The 20143-nt window shown below is 42.4% G+C and overlaps 1 long non-coding RNA gene and 1 pseudogene across 1 annotated transcript; both read left to right on the top strand.

The window, feature by feature from the left end:
* The first annotated feature begins 4519 nt into the window (after positions 1-4519).
* LOC126934216 (keratin, type I cytoskeletal 18-like) lies at positions 4520-5463 on the top strand (annotated as a pseudogene).
* Positions 5464-6515: 1052 nt separating this feature from the next.
* Positions 6516-18944, top strand: LOC126934224 (uncharacterized). Its single transcript, XR_007718879.1, has 4 exons — positions 6516-7185; positions 7908-7981; positions 8722-8905; positions 18215-18944. It is a non-coding gene; the product is annotated as an uncharacterized LOC126934224 (long non-coding RNA).
* Positions 18945-20143: the final 1199 nt, after the last annotated feature.

Here is a 20143-nt window from a genome sequence, read left to right as displayed (position 1 = left end):
GACAGCCTGTTGCTAGATGTGGGCAGAGCAAGTCCCTTGGGAGGGAAGCCAGTGTTGAGCCATTCTGTAAAGTGAGCAGAGTTTCACCCCCTCTTCCTGTATGAACACTCAGTGTCCTGTCTCCCGCTGAGGGTAGCAGCAGGCCGGCTACAGGATCCCATCACAGCAGGTGGACCTTAAGCTGATAAATCCTGAATTTTTAGTAACTTTCCAAACATTCCTGGGGAGTGAGAATAACAGAGATTTACTCCTGCCAAAATTTAATCATGCAGAAAAAGCAAAATTTAGATTAGCATATAGATTATTTTTTAATGCGACCGCTCGACAGCGGAGAACAAGGAAGTTGAATACTCAGCGCAGCCGAGTCTAGACCGCTGCAATTTGATTCATTTAGGGGAATTGTATTAGGCTTTCGCTTTGGCTTGGGCTGGGCTGTATCTGTTGGGAAGTGCATGATGTCATTGTGTCAAGCGTGTCACAGCCAAAGCATTCTGGTATTTATGTTGACTTCAGATCTAGCCCAGAGTACATGGCAGGCTCAATTTATTGCTACTTTAACTTTGTTTAGTCATGGAGAGGCTTTATTTATGTTGGTAAATTTCAAACAGTGGCCAAAAGTAACCGCACAATGAAAAGGCCTGCCAGATTCATCATCGATAAATCACCTTGTTGCTGAGTTTCTTTAATTAAGGAAAAACTCCGTCTGTGGATCCCTGTGGTTGCCAGAAGGAAAGGAGGGTGGGGAGTACTTTGATTAATCCATCTATCAGCCTGGCTTTGGAAAGTGAGTCTCCTGTTTCTGATTGTAGCTGGGCAAAGACCTAAATAAAAATTTATCTTGTCAAAACCTATGGGCTAACTGAAAGCAAATAAAGAAGTTTTATGGCATCCACATAAAGTTAAATAAATAACGAGAAAGTGCAGTACGTCCTACGGACATTTTTCAGTACAGTACGTGGCTCTGTTCTTTGGGGAGAACTCATTAACTTAAAAAAAATTACCTTTAATGGGCCACTCGTTATCGTCATCATCAAATGCTTCGCTTATCTAACGTTTCAGTGTTTAATACCTGATTAAAACCAAAGACGGGGGGCTCATGGCTTGGTGCTGTTGGAATACCCAGGATAGAACGCACGGCAGGTGGGACTTCTAAAGGGTAAAATATGGACGTTGCAGACAGCACTGCAAGTATCTGGGGGAGCTTTTAAAATGGATCCCTCTAGAAGTTAACTGACTTTCCTGAGGATGACATAGTGTTGCAGGGGGAGGGCAACAGGGTGAAGCTTTTTGTGTCTGAATGAACAACGGACTTCATCTCTGGTTGAACTTACCTTTCATGTGGGGGCTTCTCTCTGCTAGAAAAAGTCTAGAAAAATATGTTGGGGTTAGAAGCCTCTTTTCACCAAATGCAGTTTAAGCAGACTTCTGTCTGGGTTTGGGCTCATGGTGGAGTCCATTTTATTTCTAGGTAAAAAAAAGTCCTTGAATCAGACAAAAGACAGCAGGTAGTGATGGAGAAGGCCAGTTCTCATACTAGCACATACTTCAAAGTATTTGCTTTTCCTTTTTAGGTTATGGAAAGGAGGCTGTCTTGATACCAAGCTTCAGGATCCACCCACAGGAAAAGGTGATTTCTCAAGTGTCGAGTCTTGGCGCATGATGCATTAGGCAATCAGCCCCTGTCTGTTTGATGGAGTTGTACAATAAACATGAGCTTGGGGGAATCAGGAACATTTCGAGAAGCATCTCTGGTGGAATCCTGATGCTGGAGGCCTCTACTTTGGGATGTGACATTTTTGGGTTGGCTGACTAAAGCTATTCCTGGAGGTCAGCTCGTGGTTTTTCAAGTTTTTGGCTTTTTCCTGCATTCTGTCATTGTGCCTTGACTGTTTTAGTGGGGCAGGATTCCCCGTGACTGAGGATGGTGGTCGTGGTGATGGTGTGAACAGTAAGACTGTCCTCTGCATCAGGTTAGGAGATGTGGGAATGAGACAGAGATGGAGGGGTAAGTTCTGACTTAATCAACCGGATCAGCTTCACTAAACCAGGTAGGTTTCAAGCATTCCCAGACACTAAGCCTACTCCTTAAATCTGCAATGCAATGTTGGTGATTTTAGCCTTCTGGAAGACCTTTCCTTATATTAGTGCGACAACAATTTGCTTAAATGTGGGACAATGTAAGGTTCTCTTGGAGTCACCTTAGTTTGCCTTTAGTGCATCAGAAAGGACACTTTGATTTATCCCAGCATGGAGGTCAGAGATTAACAACAGGACAACAAGCATATACTAAACTCTTGCCATGAATGTAGCAAGTCCATAGAATCCTGTCATGGCCTTTGCCCTGAAGAGGCTTCTGATTTTGAAGAAGTAGGATTTATATAACTGTTAGATTGAAAGTGAGGACTCCTGCAGATGCAGTTGTAAAATGTTGTCATCCTTTCCGTCTAAGCCTGGACTGTGGGGTTAGCTCTCCATTCCTTGGGTCGGATCTAGAGAAAGTTCCATCACTTTTCTGGCTACTCCAGGATCTTTTGTTTGCAAAAATGTTCTTAATTCAATATTATCACAGTGGTTTTCAACCCGGCCCATCAGAATTGCCCGGGCAGCTCTTAAAAAATATTGATGCCCAGGCTACCCCCAAGACTAGTGAAATAAGAATCTTTGGTGATGAAAAAAAAAAAAAAAAAGAATCTTTGAGGATGAAGCCCAGACATCAGTATTTTTTTTTTTTTTCTTTTTTTTTTGAGACGGAGTCTTGCTCTGTCACCCAGGCTGGAGTGCTGTGGCCGGATCTCAGCTCACTGCAAGCTCCGCTTCCCGGGTTTACGCCATTCTCCTGCCTCAGCCTCCCGAGTAGCTGGGACTACAGGCGCCCACCACCTCGCCCGGCTAGTTTTTTGTATTTTTTTAGTAGAGACGGGGTTTCACCGTGTTAGCCAGGATGGTCTCGATCTCCTGACCTCGTGATCCGCCCGTCTCAGCCTCCCAAAGTGCTGGGATTACAGGCTTGAGCCACTGCGCCCGGCAGTATTTTTAAACCTTCCCAGGAATTCCAGATGGATAGCCAGGGTTGAGAACCACAGAAATGAAATGTGCAATTCTAGATAAATCATGAAAAATTCCAATTTTATTTAAAATGAAAAGCTCTCCTGGTCTCTTTCTCTGGCCTACAATTCTGAGTTAGGGAGGAAGGCTTGAGAAGCCTTGACTTCTCACCTGACCTTACGAGTGTTTTCCTCCTAGCCAGCTTGCTCACCGATGTTGCTGACTGCTCTGAGGTTGGGGTGGGCGGGAGGGGAGGACAACTAATGGCTGGGAGAGTCTCCTGTGACTGGCATCAGTGCCACCTGACATGGCTTATTCTGGCTGTGGGAGAAGTTTGAAGTTGATTTGCTTTGGGGACAGAAGCAAAAATTTGTGTATTCTTCGGAGATTGCCTTTCCTCTCTGGGAGTCTCTTCTCTGCAGTTTCTTTGGTTTTCCAGTGATCTGACGACTCACACAGGGAGACTCTGTTGTGTCCCAGTGGCCCCCAGGAGGCCATCTTAGACAAAGTCCCTTAAGAGGGTGCCAGGCCAGCTCTCCCTCAGTCATGCAGGCCCTCCTCTCCTCTCTCTGCTTTCAGCCCTGGTACCCACCCTTTCCCTTTAGGCTCATTCATCCAGCGTTCTGGCACCACCCTCCGGTACCCCACAGACTTCAGGGGACCTTGGACAAGCTTGATTTTGTCTCCCAGAAGCTCATTCCACCAGGTTTGAGGTGAGGGGAAATACCACTTTGGCAGAAAACACTAGTTGTTCCCCAATTTTTTTTCCATTTGTTTTCCTACAATGATAGAGTGAGTTTCATCTGCAAACATGGCTTTTCAGAATAAAGACAACATTTCTCAGTTTCCCTAGCAGCTAACCACCATGGGACTAAACTCTGATCAATGGCGTGTGGAGTCCCATTGTCATGGTACTAAATTCTGATCAATGGCATATTGGGTACATGCAGTGTAGGCAACTTCCAGGAAATATCTTCAAAAGGAGATGGCATGGCCTTCTCCTCAACCCGCTTTTCCACTGGATGGAAGGCAGTTGGCTGAGATCTTGCTTGCAGAAGTGGGAGCAGCATGTTGAGGAGGTCGGGCAGTAGGCAGGAAGCAGCCTGGGCCCCTGATGAGTCATACACACACTGACTACTGAAACGTGCATGTGTGAGAGAAAAAAAACTTCCATCTTTTAAAATCCACTGTTCATCATTGGTAAAGCCTGAGTTCTGTCCCCTCTCTCTCTCCCCCCACTGGACAGCATGAGCTTCACCACTCGCTCCACCTTCTCCACCAACTACCGGTCCCTGGGCTCTGTCCAGGCACCCAGCTAAGACACTCGGCCCATCAGCAGTGTGGCCAGCATCTATGCAGGTGTTGGGGGCTCTGGTTCCCAGATCTCTGTGTCCCCCTCCACCAGTTTCCGGGGTGGCATGGGGTCTGGGGCCCTGGCTGTGGGGATGGCCGGGGGTCTGGCAGGATGGGAGACATCCAGAACAAGAAGGAGACCATGCAAAGCCTGAATAACCGCCTGGCCTCCTACCTAGACAGAGTGAGGAGCCTGAAGACCAAGAATCAGAAGCTGGAGAGCAAAATCTGGGAGCACCTAGAGAAGAAGGGAGCCCAGGTCAGAGACTGGCCATGCGCCAGTCTGTGGAGAGCAACATCCATGGGCTCTGCAAGGTCATTGATGACACCAGTGTCACTCAGCTACAGCTGGAGACAGAGATCGAGGCTCTCAAGGAGGAGCTGCTCTTCATGAAGAAGAACCAAGAAGGGGAAATAAAAGGCCTACAAGCCCAGATTGCCAACTCTGGGTTGACTGTGGAGGTAGATGTCCCCAAATCTCAGGACCTCGCCAAGATCATGGCAGACATCCAGGCCCAATATGGTGAGCTGGCTCAGAAGAGCCAAGAGGAGCTGGACAAGTACTGGTCTCAGCAGATTGAGGAGAGCATCACAGTAGTCACCATGCAGTCCACCAAGGTTGGAGCTTCTGAGATGACACTCACGGAGCTGCTTGGAGATCAACCTGGTCTCCATGAGAAATCTGAAGGCCAGCTTGGAGAACGGCCTGAGGAAGGTGGAGGCCTGCTACTCCCTGCAGATGGAGCAGTTCAACAGGATCCTGCTGCACCTGGAGTCAGAGCTGGCACAGACCTGGGCCGGGGCAACAGTGCCACGCCTAGAAGTACGAGGGCCTGCTGAGCATCAAGGTCAAGCTGGAGGCTGAGATTGCCATCTACCACCGCCTGCTGGAAGATGGCAAGGACTTCAATCTTGGTGATGCCCTGGACAGCAGCAACTCCATGCAAACCATCCAAAAGACCACCACCCGCTGGATAGTGGATGGCAAAGTGGGGTCTGAGACCAACACCACCAAAGTTCTGAGACATTAAGTTAGCAGAACCAGGGGACCCTTTGGGCAGCAGGAGGCCAATGAAAAGTTCAGAGGAAAAAAAAAAAAAAAAGCCAGGCACAGTGGCTCATGCCTGTAATCCCAGCACTTTGGGAGGCCGAGGCGGGTGGATCATGAGGTCAGGGGATCGAGACCATCCTGGCTAACACAGTGAAACCCCGTCTCTACTAAACATACAAAAAAATTAGGTGGGTGTGGCAGCATAGTGCGCCTGTAGTCCCAGCTACTTGGGAGGCTGAGGCAGGAGAATCGCTTGAACCTGGGAGGCAGAGGTTGCAGTGAGCTGGGATTGCACCACTGCACTCCAGCCTGGGCCACAGACCGAGACTCCATCTCAAAACAAACAAATAAACAAACAAACAACCCACAAGCAAATCCACTATTGTTATGGGTTGTCTGACACAACTGAACCTAATACTAAGTAATTCAGAATTTTGTCTTGAAATGGAGTGCTAAGCATTAGCTTGGGAAGGTGATAGGCTGCAGAAACATAGATGTTGCAGAATAGGAAGAAGGTCATCTCCATTAGATGGTAGCAAAAAACATTGGGTAAAATTGCATCTGCTACACCTCGAAAGGCAGACCATGTGTTAGTGAAAATGGTAGAAAAAGCCTAGAATATTGGTGGTCAGGCAGCTTTTTGCTGCTTTTAGCAAAGTCCTACAGGAGAGAGTTGAATTCAGCTGAGAGCTAGTCTACAAGCGGATGTGGAAGGAAATGTCCCTTTGCTAAGGGAGGCACTCTGGGATGCAGCCTGCACCCTAACTTGACTGGGAGTCTAGCAATTTGGAGGTGTTTGAAGTGTTAATTAAGCTGACTGTGTCTGTACCCCAACTTGAACCTGCCCCAAGAGGTGGCTGCAAAATGACAGCCTCGCTAACATGTAGCACTGTGGCCCCAAACCCTCTTCAAGCAACTTACTTTACGAGTTCTCTGCCATCATGGGAATCAGCTTAGCTGGTTGCAAAAATCAAATCTTACCAAACCTTTTATTTCAGTAGCTACTATGTTAAGAGAGAGAGACAGGTGTGGCCAAACACTGGCCAGTAAGTAAAAAGCCTGAGACTTTAGGCTTAAAAGCTGTGTCTAGATGACATTGTTACCTGTGGTTTTGCACACATGGAAACAGATAAACTGGAAGCCTACTAAAATTTTGAGGGAATCATATTGGAAACAAAAAAACCTGTGAGCAGCATTCTGTAGAGTAATGCCTGTGTTCCAGAGACTGCATTAGCAGGAAGAGTGTGTGAAAGGAGATTGTGTGTGCCCTCCAAGGCCCATTTCAGATGTGGTCAAGAGGATGATGGATAAAGGAGAAACTTCCAGAAGGAAAAGCCAGGGCCAGTGGACAAGGGAATTATTCTCAGAAAGGAGAGTGAGAAGCTGCCAGAGTGTCCAACCAAGGAAATGACTTCACTATGAATCAGGACAGGAGCCTTTGCTATTCCTGCCCAGTGGGTTATGTAATAGTTATGGGCCAGTGACTTCTGGGCATTTCCCCTTCTCCCCATTTCCAAATGGGAGTCTTTAGAAATTGTTATTATCTTGTTTCTTCTCTATCATTTTAAATTTAGGTATGTGATGGGAAGATAACTCACTATTAGCATATAGATCACCTGACCACTGAGAGCTGCATCTGGGCCTGATGGAGAGGACTGGGCACCAGTCATACACTCTGGATTTAAGCTGAATGCAGTTACTGATTGGGTTATTGCCTTCTTTTATGGAAAGGATGGGTATGTTCTATGTATTTCAAGATGGGTGCACATGGGCATTTTTAGGGTTAAAGAGGTGGATTGTGGGGCTAGGCACAGTGGCTCATATCTGTAATCTCAGAACTTTGGGAGGCCAAGGAGAGAGGATTGCTTGAGTCCAGGAGTTTGAGACCAGCTTGGGCAACATAGTGAGATCCCCTCTCTACAAAAAATTAAAAAATTAGCCGAGCCTGGTGATGTGCACCTGTAGTTCCAGCTACTTGGGAGTCTGAGGTGGGAGGATTGTTTGAGTCTGAGAGGTTGAGGCTGAGGTGAGCAATGATTGTGCCACTGCACTTCAGCCTGGGTAACACAGCGAGATCTTATCTCAAGGAAAACAAAAAAAAAAGAGGTGGATTATGGAAGAAACACCTAGTTTCCTCACTGTGTCTTCCGCAGTGATGTAGCCTTAGACTTTTGACTGGGCATAGGGCTTTTCAGAATAAAGATTACATATCCCAGTCTTCCTTGTAACTAGGGTTAGTTATGTCACTCAGTTCTGGCCAATGGGCTATAAAGACTGTGTGTGTGCTGTGTTCAGGAAGTCTCCTTAAAAGGACTTAGACCTTTCTCCTTTCTTACTGGTGGGAATGTGGATAGATTCACCATATCAGCCTTGAGCCATTACTTTAGTATTTACATGAGAGAGGAATACAGTTCTTTCTTTTAGAAGTCATTTGCTTTGTGTTTTCTTTCACTTGCAGTTGAATCCAATCCTGTAACGGGACGTTAAGACAGAAAGCACACTAATAGGGGAATGAAAACGTCTACTTCCCAGGTTGCTCAATTTCAACATTTTATACCATTAAGGACAATGGTCACAAAACTGTTTCTCAGACCATTTTTTTCCCCATTTTTTAAAAGTTTTATTTTGTTTTTAATTGACACAATAATTGTACATATTTATGGGACACAGTGTGATGTTTTGATACATGTATACATTGTGTAATGATCAAATCAGGAGAATTATCCTATCCATCACCTCAAACACGTCATTTCTTTGTGGTGAGAACATTCAAAATTGTGAGACCTTTTCCTTGGAATTCTTGCATAGATGGTTTGACATCTTGCTTTGGAAAGTGAGGATAGCTGACACCTATTTTCTAGGTGCTCTAGAGGAGTCAGAAAGAGTTCCATTTTAACATCCTGTTATAATCATGTATAAAAACTAATAGTTCCAGAAAATGCACACTATAGTTAAATGACAGAGTGTGTTATAGACTACAAATGCTCAAGGAATACAGAGAATGGATAAATTATTGTAGGCTGGATTCGTTAGAGAAGTTTCTGAAGTGTGACAGACTTGAAATGGAGGGAATGAAGGTCTGTGATAAAAGACAAGAGAGTGTGCCAGGTAGGTGTGTGTGTAGGGGTGAGGCAGTTCAGACCGCACAGGTAAAAGCACTGAAGTAGGAATGTGCATAGTTCACACGGGGCCCTTTGTTTGGATCTTTATAGTTCTTGGTGAAACTTGATCTCTATCCACTTCCTTAATTTTTCTTTTCCTTTGTCTTCCAGGGTTGATTTATGACTGCAGGATGGTGTCTTGACCACCTACTACCTTTATTGACGGAAAGTAACACCCCTCAAAGAACCTTCCATATATTTATGGGTGTTTTCAGGAATGGAAGACACCACTGTCTGCTTTTCCCAAATTCATTCTCCCATCCAACCCCAACACCAGTACATGTTCCCAGTCCAGGTATTTCCCTGCTTACAGACCACAGTTTTGTTCGGGAATCAGGCAGCTGCATTGTTAAGGAAGCTTAGACCCCACTCACATAAAGAGAGATCATCTTATTCCTGTAAGCCAAGCAAGGGAATCTTGTTCCCCTGTTCTGTGGTTGGTAGAGGAACTTGGCATGTAGTGCAATTCTGGCTCTTGAGTTGCAAGGAGGACTGGAGAAAGAGGGTGCTGCTTCTGGGAAAGTTATCTTTGCCAGGGATACAAGGAAGGGGTGTTCTGTCTTACGTGTTGTGTGACCTTGTGATGCCTAAACCATCCACAGTCATCTGGCCACCATGAAGGGACAGCCTGAGACAAAAGCCAACATGCCTGGGAGGGCAGAGCAGAAAGACAGGAAGTCCCTGGGTCTTTAATGGTGTCGTTGGATTGAGAACCACCCAACCCTGAAATTGCTTGACTTCCAGACTCTTTGTTACATGAGAAAATAACCCCTTTTTGTTGCTCAAGCCATTTTAGCTTGGTTCATTTTTATTTGGTGGATGTGCCAGAGTGCTGCTCCCTGTTCAGAAACGGCCTCAGTTCTTCTCCCATCAAGGGTGCTATTTGGCAGCTTCTGCTCCTCATATCACCTGGACAGAGGCTACCAGGGCTCCTCCTGCTGGGGAGCCCTTTGCAACCACTGCATTGACCTCAGGGGAAACAGACCCAGCTGTTACTGTTGACACTTCATCATAAGCATGGGATCAGTCTTTCCAGGAATTATCACTTGTAATTCCTGACAATGCAGCAGGGCCTGGGATGTAACTTTTAACAAGACTTCACAGAAGGTTTGAGGTTGATGGAGGGGGAGTGCCTATGCACAGGAGCTCGCAACTGAGGCATGCATGGCTCAGGCCATCTTCAGAGTGTCTTGGTAGCCCAGCTCCCGGTCTTATTCCTGCTTTGTCTGGGGCAACTTAGCTAACACCTCGCCCCCTGCTCCCTGTATTCTGCTTCTGCCCCCAGAGAGAGTAGAAAGATTTCCCTTACACTAGTCCTTGGGCTGTGCAAAGTGTGGTCCAAGGACGGGCAGTGTCAGCATCACCTAGAAAGTTATGAGAAATGCAGAATCATAGGCCCTGCCCTAGACCCACTGAAATATAATCTGTATTTTAATAAGGCTTCTAGGCAATTTGTAAGAACATTAAAGTTTAAGAAGTTATTCTAGTCTAAGACTTGCCTCTCGCACCTTCATTTCCTATTCCAGATTTGAACTCTACCTGGGAGGACTGACTATGGGGACTTTTTTTTTTTTTTTTTTTTCAGGGAAAACTCCACCCTCATAGTGCTTAGTGGACTTTTGGGCTCGACAAGACACTGACACAACCCCAACACCACTACATAGTCTCAAATCCAGGCTGGTCAGTTTAGAAAAATGGTCACTATGTGGCATAAAAAGCCCAGTCTAGGTAGGGGTTAAGCCTGTTCCTTTTTTTTTTTTCAGTTTTTTTAAAATTATAAAAGTAACATTAAAATATTAACATTTAAGACAAAAGTGAATTTTATATAAGTTGATATTACCTTCTCATCCTTCTCTACATACATATATATTTAATTTTTACATATTTGATTTAATATTTAATGATTCAATTTTATATTCTACATTTGTATTCAATATTACACTGAGATAGGCTTCCATTCTGTTATTCTTTTTTTCTTTCCCATAGCCTGTATTTGCTCATTCTTACATCACTGAGATAATTAATGTTAAAAACTTGATTCACATTTTTGCATACCTTTCTCCATCCTCATGCAAATATATGCACACATGTATATGCCATTTTTTTGGGGTCAGTTTCTCTTTTCTTACAAAAGAAATTATATTAAGCATTTGTATCAGGTTGGTTTTTTTCCCCCTTAACCATTATGGTAGTCTCTCCAGGTCAGTAGGCACAGAGATAACTCCTAATAGCTGCATAATATTCCTTAGTATGGATGTATTATAACTGATGCAACTCTTTTCTCTTACTAATGAACATTCAGGTTGCTCTGGTCATATGTTTCCTTACACAAAGGGTCTTATGTATTCTATAATTTTACCTCTAAAGACAGATGCCTGTAAGTAATATTGTTGGGTCAAAGGATATATAGGTTACAGTAAGCTAACTGCTGTAACAAATAGACCCTAGAATATATCATCTTTCAAACATAATAAAAGTAAAATAGTCCACATTAGTTCCAGGTACTCAGAGGTCTCCTACACATAATCACTCCAGGGTTCAGGCCACAGGAGCTTGCTACCTTTGACAAGGGAATGTCATGTCATAACTGAGCTAGGACTCAGTTGTCTCCTACAGAAGAATCTGGAAAATGTAGTGTAGGTGTGCCCAGAACAAGAGGAAACAATTTTTTTGAATAGTTAGTTTCTGCTACAAAGGGTCAATGAATATTTAATTTAAATATCTATTACCAAGTTGCTTTTGCAAATGGTGGTAACAGTTTACATTCCCACTAGCAATATGTGAAAGAGTCCGTAATCTGGAATCCTTGCCAGTGCTGGATGGTATCATTCTTTAAATCTTTCCAAATCTATTGGATGAATAATTGTATTGCTTTAATTTGCATTTTCTTGATTATTACTGATTGTCTTTTCATAAGTTTAACAGTCATTTGGTTAATTCACCTGTTCTACGTTCCCTTTTGTCTCCTTTCTTGCCTTCTTTTGGATGATGATGATGATGATGAATGTTATTTTTGAGACAGAGTCTCTGTTCTGTTGCCCAGGCTGGAGTGCAGTGGAATGATCTCAGCTCAGTGAAACCTTGTCTTCTCAGATTTAAGCAATTCTTGTGCCTTGCCCTCCTGAGTAGCTGGAATTACAGGCATGTACCACCCATGCCTTGCTAATTTTTATATTTTTAGTAGAGATGGGGTTTTGCCATGTTGGCCAGGCTGGTCTTGAACTCCTGGCCTCAAGTGATCCACCCACCTCAGTCTCCCAAAGTGCTGGGATTACAGGCGTGAACCACCACACCCAGCCTGGATTATTTTTTATTATTCTATTTTACCTCTTTTAGTTTGCTAATCTTACATTTTGTTTTTGTACTCTTTTAGAGGTTATCCTAGAATTTAAACATAGCCCCTAGACTTTTGAAAGTCGAATGTAATGTTTCAGGTTGGGTCTCCCAGGAGACAGACTTTGAGGTGTAGTTATTGTTCAGAAGGTTTACTGGGGAAATGTTCTTGGCTTAACACCAGTGGAAGGGAAGGAAAGGAAGCAGGTTTGTTAAAGGGAGAAGTTGGGTTGTGCTGCAATTAGAATGAAAGACTAAAGCGCTCTCCAGGGAACCTTGGAAGTGGGGATGGCTTTTCAGCATTGTCTTGAGTTTGGGTGAGGGGCCAGGCTTTTATATCCACACATTAAGCAGTTATTGGATGTAGGCTGCCTCGGGAAGGAGGCATGTCACTGGGCAAGGTGGCCCTTTTCAGCTGATGGCAACTCATAAGGAGAGGTGACAGCTGAGGGAATAAGTCCCTAAGTCTTGAAGGGGAGGTCTGACTGGCACGGGTTAGATTACGCTACATGTAAAACAGTACTTTTACCTCCACCCAAGCGATTCAAAGACCTTAGAACACTTTAACTTCATTTGACTTCTGATTTGTATTACTGTTGTCATTTATATTTTTTCTGTGTATATTTTAACTCCCTTGACAAGATTATTATAGTTTTTACATTATATATTCTTTTATGTTTACCCACATACCTTTTCTGTGGCTCTTAATTCTTTCTGCATTTCTAAGCTCCATTTGAGATCCTTTTCATCTTCTCAAAGAACCTGCTTTAGAATTTTCTTTGGTACAGATCTACTGACAATACATTATTTCAATGTTTCTTTATCTTAAAACATCTTTATTTCACTCTTTCTTTAGGGATATTTTCACTGGTATAGACTTCCAGGCTGGCAATTATTTCCTTTCCTCTGAAAATGACATTATATTGCCTTGATTCTTGAAGTTTATTTTCTCTGGATGTAGAATTCTTGGTTGATAGCTTTCTATTCCAGCACTTTCAGTGTTTTACCAATGTCTCTGGTATCTTAGTTTCAAGTGAGAAGTTTGTGATATTTTGAATCATTGTTTAGCCGTGTGTTTTGTATTCTTTTCTCTGGTTGTTATCAAGATTTTCTCTTTATCTTTGGTATTCAGCAGTTTGAGTCTGATGATATTGATGTCATTTTATGTGTGTATGTCCTGCTCATGAATCACTGAGTTTCTTGAGTCTGTAAATTTATGTGTGTCACTAAATTTGGAAAAAATTGGAAATTATTTCTTCATTTTTTATGTCCTATTGTCTCTTCTTCTTCTGCTGGGATCCAGTTATATGTATGTTGGACATTTTGATATCATCCCACAGGTATTCAAAGCTCATATTCTTAGCTAGAATCTGCCTTGTGGTTTTATGCTTTGGGTGTTAGCCAGAGATTTGGGCTGTTTAAACACAGACATTGTGGTCATTCTTTCTGACTGTATCCTTTCTGAGACTTCCCTCTCCCTTCCAGTGGCTGATTATCGTAAACTCTGTCTTCTGCTTTTTTCAAGCCATTGCGGTAGAGGTGTGCTGGTGGAGTTCTATCAGAACCACAGTGTGCAGCACCGACTTTGGCTTACACTCAGGCAAAATGCTGTAAAAATGGGCAACTCACCCCGTGCTGTTCCTTTTTTCCAAGTGTCTACTTTCTTTCACAATTTACCTGTGTTTGTTCACTTTCCAATGTCATCAGGTTTTTATTTTTTCTAATTTTGTCCAGAGTTTATAGTTGTGATATGTGGGAAATCTGGGTATGGTAGCAGCTACTTTACCATATTGGAAGTGGAAGCTCAGCTGTTCTTTTTTTCAGCAGTTTGCAAGCATCATTCCATTGTCTCCTGGCTTTGTGAAGCATGTTCACTGTGTACTGGTTTCAATCTCAAGGAAGGACTCTAAACACTGCACTAGTTTCAATTCACTTGCATGAATCTGGTAACACAAGAAATTAAGTGAAGCAACTTTTTTACTCATAGATAGGCAGCAGAGGACAGTAGAAACCTAGGATTCATGATGAGCTGGTTCCCTAAGGCTCAGGAAATCTGCCCAGGGAGGATGGATTTATCCCACTTTTCACCACAGCTGAGGGTCCCTGAAAATGTGTTCCACTTTGGGTTTTATACCAGAGGAAACTGGACTCACTGTGCTACAGTGTTGCAGGAGATCTTGTTCCAGGAGGGACTGGAACAGAGCCCAGGCTGTTCTGGCTAGTTCTTCCTTATCTCAGGCCATTGTATTCCCAGCATATTCTATAGTTATTCTAGAGAATTGTAAGCGAAAAAAGAAAGTAAGAATTGGTCACCGATGTCATCTGGGGACATGTCCGGCAAGCTTCAGTTATTTCTGTTGGGAATTCAGCTGTCAGTCTTATTGTCACTCTATTAAAGGTAATGTGTCCCTCCACCGCTGTCCCATCTGCTTTTAGGATTTTCTCTTTTTCTTTGACCTTCAAAATTTTACTCTGCTTATTAAGATTTGGATTTCCCACAGCCTGGCTATTTTCTTCTGGCCTATCTTCCATATAACCATTATCTTTTTAACTGCTGCTAAGCCCCACTCTTGAATTTTTAATTCCAATTGTTGTATTTTTCTGTTCTAGCATTTATACTTGATCCTTTTAAAAAAGTTTACAGTATGATATTTTCCATTTCATCATATAATATCTTGAACAAATTAATCTCAATTACTTTATAATCTGTGAAACTCAAATGTCTTGATTTTGTGTTAGTCTGTTTCTACTGTCTATTCTTTTCTGTTGGTTTTTGGTTATTTGATCTCATCTCCTAGCATGCTTAGACATGCATGTAAGAACTGTAGAGCTAATTTGAAGTTACGTATGATGTTACATTTTTCCAGAGGACCTGTTTTGTGTCTGGCATGAAGTTAACCCAGGGACAGATCACCTTGATCAGACCTGGGATTGAGATGATTTGAAGGTAGGCTTCAGATTTTGTGAGGTCGGATTAATTTTTGTTCACCATTATGCCTAGGGTATAGCCAGTGGGAGTCCCAACTGAAAGCATAATGTGGTTACCAGGGCACCTTCTCTTTGGTGATCTCGGAACTCCAATTTTTGCTTCCCTCCCCACCTGAGACTGTCAATGCTCTGTCTAGTCTTTCAGCTGCCACTTTCTGCTCAGGCTTTCAACCTTTTAGCTATTGCTTTGAAACCTGTGAACACCAAGAGGGCAAAAGCAGTGATGAATATTGGACTCAATTCTCTGCAGTTTTCTCTCCAGGAATGTGACTCCTCAAGTCTTCCTCAGCTTGGTAGGTCTCTGAAGCCAACAAATACATTTTAAAAAGTATCTAGTCCAGGTGTTCTAGTTGTTTTCAGTGGGAAGGTGAGCATTTAACAAGCATTGCCACCATTGCCAGAAGTGGAGATCATCAGTTTTTTTTTTTTTTTCTCATGAAGGGGTTTAGTGTCATGAAGGGAATTTTATTTTCTCATGAGGGATTTTTACATGAGAAAAAAATTTGTTAATTTTCAAAGCTTATTATGAGAACAAAAGAGAATAAAAAGGAGAAGATACAGGATGATTGTTCCTCGGTATCCTTGGGCAATTGGTCCCAGGATCCCTGCAGATACCAAAATCTGTATGTGCTTAACTCCCCTACATAAAATGGCATAGTATTTGCATGTAGCCTATGTACGAACATCTTCCTGTTTACTTTAAATCATCTCTAGGTTATTTAGAATACCTAGTACAATGTAAATGCTGTATATATAGCTATTATACTATATTATTTTACAGTTTGTATTTTAAACAATTATTTTTCTTGAATTTTTTTTGAGCCTTGATTGGTTGAACGCACAGATGCAGAACTCATGAATATGGAGGGCTGACTGTATACCTTCAATGTCCATGAATTGCATCAACATTTTATTTTATGAAAATATACCTCTGCTTTATATTATTTCTCTGTCAGCAAGGTATTGCTGTTTTTATGTGATCCTTTATAGCATAGGGGAAGGCTCTAGAATCTTACTATTGTATATAAAAGGGAAACAGTTCTCACTGCAGGGTTCTCGTGTGGGAAGAATAAAGTAGTCATCGGGCTAACAGCTTTCCTAGCACGGGCTGCCATAACTGCATAACCAGATCTAATCTGTCATAACAACTCAAGTCATAATGCATCTCCTACAATGGCTGAGTTGTTTACAGGATTTTAGTTTGAGGTAGCAGAGGTTGTGTTCACGGCAGAGGAAAAGGTCATATGTATTCCCAGCCCAAGTGGCCTAATTCCTTGTCACCAGGCATGAGACTCAGTGATCACGGCAGAGCCACCACCTTCGCTGTGACACCCCTGTTATACCCTGTCTGCTCATCCTATCCATCCATAATCCTGGACTCCCCTGCTTTTGGCTTCATCTACCTATTTCTTCACCCTTTCATTCTCCCACCTGTTGCCTTTTGCTGCTAAACCCACATCTTCATCCCCTTAGTTCCACTGCACAGACCCATGCCTCTGTCAGGGAGAGAGAAGGGAGCAGGGTCTCAAGAAAAACAGTGTGTGATAATGAGGTACACAGAGCGCTTGTGCCTGTGATGTCTTCATTAGAAGGAACATAGGGGAAGACCTGGGGGCATAACAAATCTTGGGCTTCCTCACTGCAGCCTGCAACTGACATGACAGTGATCTTGTCGATTACATCAGCAGCCTTTAGGAAAAGTATAAAAATGTTCTCACCAGCAGATTAATAGCTTCTTCAGCTTCTCTATCCCTCCTCCTGTTTAGAGGTTAACTATGAAAAGTTAAGAACCCTTTAGCAGGCTTTTTGGAAAATCCAGACTCTGGGATACTCAGAACAGTTTGGTTTCTTTAACAAATAAGTTGCAAGGGAAAATATTGAGGAAGATCTATAGATGGAAAAAAGACGGAAAAGAAATAAATCAGTTGAAATGTATAGGCATTATTTGGATTCTTATTGAAACAAATACACGGTTAAAGTAGTATGACATTTATTAGACAAATTAGAAATTTAAACATTAGCTGGACATTTGATATTAAAGAATTGATATTAAGCTTTTAAGTGTGATAGTGATATATAGTTAGATCTTACAAATGTGAATCCTTTGAGAAACACATAGAAAATATTGATGGATGAAATGAAATAATTTTGGGGATGGGCTTTGAAATAATAGGACTGGGGAGAGTGGGTGGGGGTCTAGGTGAAACAAAATTGTCCACGAATTCATAGTTGTAGAATCTGAATAAAGAGAACATAGGGGTTTATTATACTATTTTGTCTACTTTTGCGTATCTTTGAAGTTTTTCATAATAAAAAAAATCTCTGTATTTCTGGACAACTTTGCAGAAAGAATCCCCAACAACTAATAATACAATTCAAAACCCTGTCCATCCCATTTGCATAAGAGTCCCCAAATGAGGTCTCTAGCATAAAGAAGCTTCCAGGTCTAAACATATAGTACATATTGTGGGGTGGATCTTCAATTTTGCAGAAAATGTGTGTTGGCCTGGAACCTATTCTCTCTTAGGTTTAGTGCTTGCAGGAGATCATCCAGATTATTCTATGTGTGTGTGTGTGTGTGTGTGTGTGTGTGTGTGTGTCTAATACCTACTTTAGTGCCTTTGAAATGGGGTTTCACCACATGCTACAAGATTATCCCCCTTGTTTTTAGAAGAGTCCTGGTCCTGAATATTCCAGACAGAGCATGAGTGGATGAAATGGAGTTTCATAGGATTTGTCTTCACATAGATAATATTAGCTGAATCCATACTTGGTGTCAGGTGTTAAACTTAGTATTTTACATGCAGTATTTCCTGAAATGTTCACAATTACTCTATAGAGAATTATACTTTTTTTTTTTTTTTTTGAGAAAAGAAAATGGAAGCTTAGAGAGTTGACATAACTTCTCCAAGGTCACAAAAATAGAAATTAAGATACAGAACCAGCTGGGGCTTGAAATCTAGGTTGCTTGACCCCTAAGGCTGAACTCTGCCATGAATTTTATGGTACTTCAGTTTATTGCAGATTAAATTAACTGATCCTGGGAAACATAGGCAAAGGTTAAAAAAAAAGGTTAAAATAAAAACAAATGAAAAGCCAAATGCCAAAGCTCTAAAGACATCTTCAGGTTTGCTAGAATTTAAAGGTATCTTATGGGGATGGGCCAAATGAAGTGATTGCCATTCTGGGAGTGACCTTCCATACAGCTTTCTGGAATCTGCGTCAGAGGACCTCACAACTGCATGTGATACAAATGTTTTCTTCTCTTTCTTGGCCATTGAAGGCACAGGACAGATGGACTTTCCTGAGCCACAGGAGTTTGCAACCCTGGTGCTGACCTGAGACCTTGTTTTCCATGGGTGCTGTTACACTGCTGTTGGAAGAACACCAGGAGAGGCTCAGCTTCTTGACAGACTCAGCGTAAGGCTTTCTCCTGGGCATGAGACAGTGGCCAAGGTGAGTTTAGGAGGGAAATAGAACAGCCTTTTGTGAAGGGCTCCAGTGTCTCCTAGGTTAGCTTCATTTTCCAGATGGTTGGGGAAACATAAAGCCTGGGAAAGATAAACTGCCCTCCATGGTGGAGGTGGGAGGAATTTTGTAATGCAAATAAAGGCCCAAGATGGAGAATAATTTAAATACATCCCATCCTAGAAAATTCTCTAAGGCTTATTTCACAGTGCTCCAAGTATGCTCATTATTTTTGAATTATTTCCAAGGGACCTGGTAGAAGACTAAAAGAAGCCTGTAATTATGTGACTATTGCTGTAGGATGTTGGTTTGTCTGTGAACTTGCAGTCTTGGATAGTGATACCATTGAGAGGAACTCTAAAACTGGAGCTTGCCAAGGTCAAAATCACTTGGAAATATGCACCATGATGGAGTGGCTGCAGAATAGACTTCAGAAGGAGATATCCATTCCAAAGACCTAGTATGTGAAATACCTGCCATAAAGCATATCAGCTGTTTGTTGCTGTCTTGAGGTCACTGGACTAGAGTCAAGCACCGGGGGTAAAGAGAAGGTCATTTTCTAAGAAATGCTCAGATCACTATGAGGAGCAACACTCATCAGCAAATGAAATTCTATTGCCCCGTAAACTATTTGTTGGCAGAGGCTCTTCCTCCAAGGGGTGGAACTAGAGACTCAGAACTAATGCTCACTCTCCTCCCTGCTGTTTGGCAGGACACCTGTTCACAGGAACCCCAGTGATTTCACTAGAGAGCAAACATTAGGAGGGCAATGGGATTTGCTCTTTTTTTTCCCCACCAGAGAGAGGGAGATGAAAAATCTCCTAGGGATTCTTTCAGGATTATTAAGGCGAAAGTTTTAAGCACTGCCTTTACAAGATGGGACTCTCTACAAAATAATTCTGTTGTTAACAGTGATTCTGGGTGCTTCTTGGTTCTCTGACTCCTCCGTTAATGTGTTTACTCAGAGGAGAATTCAGAGAGCATATTTCTTCCTTCTTGCCACCTTTTCGTTTTAGTTCAATTGCTTATTTTGCCCAATGACTGATACCACAGAAGAAGAGTTATTTATTTATTTATTTATTTATTTATTTATTTATTTTTATTAAGATCTTTAAAAAATTTATTATTATACTTTAAGTTCTAGGGTACATGTGCACAACATGCAGGTTTGTTACATATGTGTACATGTGCCATGTTGGTGTGCTGCACCCATTAACTCGTCATTTACATTAGGTATATCTCCTAATGCTATCCCTCTCCCTCCCCCCACTCCATGACAGGCCCTGGTGTGTGATGTTCCCTACCCTGTGTCCAAGTGTTCTCATTTTTCAGTTCCCACCTATGAGTGAGAACATGTGGTGTTTGGTCTGTCCTTGCAATAGTTTGTTCAGAATGATGATTTCCAGCTTCATTTATGTCCCTACAAAGGACACAAACTCATCCTTTTTTATGGCTGCGTAGTATTCCTTGTGCATTTGTGCCACATTTTCTTAATCCAGTCTGTCATTGATAGACATTTGGGTTGGTTCCAAGTCTTTGCTATTGTGAATAGTGCTGCAATAAACATATGTGTGCATGTGTCTTTATAGCAGCATGATTTATAGTCCTTTGGGTAGATGCCCAGTAATGGGATGGCTGGGCCAAATGGTATTTCTAGTTCTAGATCCTTGAGGAATCGCCACACCGTATTCCACAATGGTTGAACTAGTTTACAGTCCCACCAACAGTGTAAAAGTGTTCCTAT

The sequence above is a fragment of the Macaca thibetana genome, chromosome 13, assembly GCF_024542745.1.
Source record: "Macaca thibetana thibetana isolate TM-01 chromosome 13, ASM2454274v1, whole genome shotgun sequence".
NCBI lineage: Eukaryota > Metazoa > Chordata > Mammalia > Primates > Cercopithecidae > Macaca > Macaca thibetana.
Note: the sequence above shows the minus strand (reverse complement) of the source record. Positions and strands in the feature narration are given on the sequence as shown.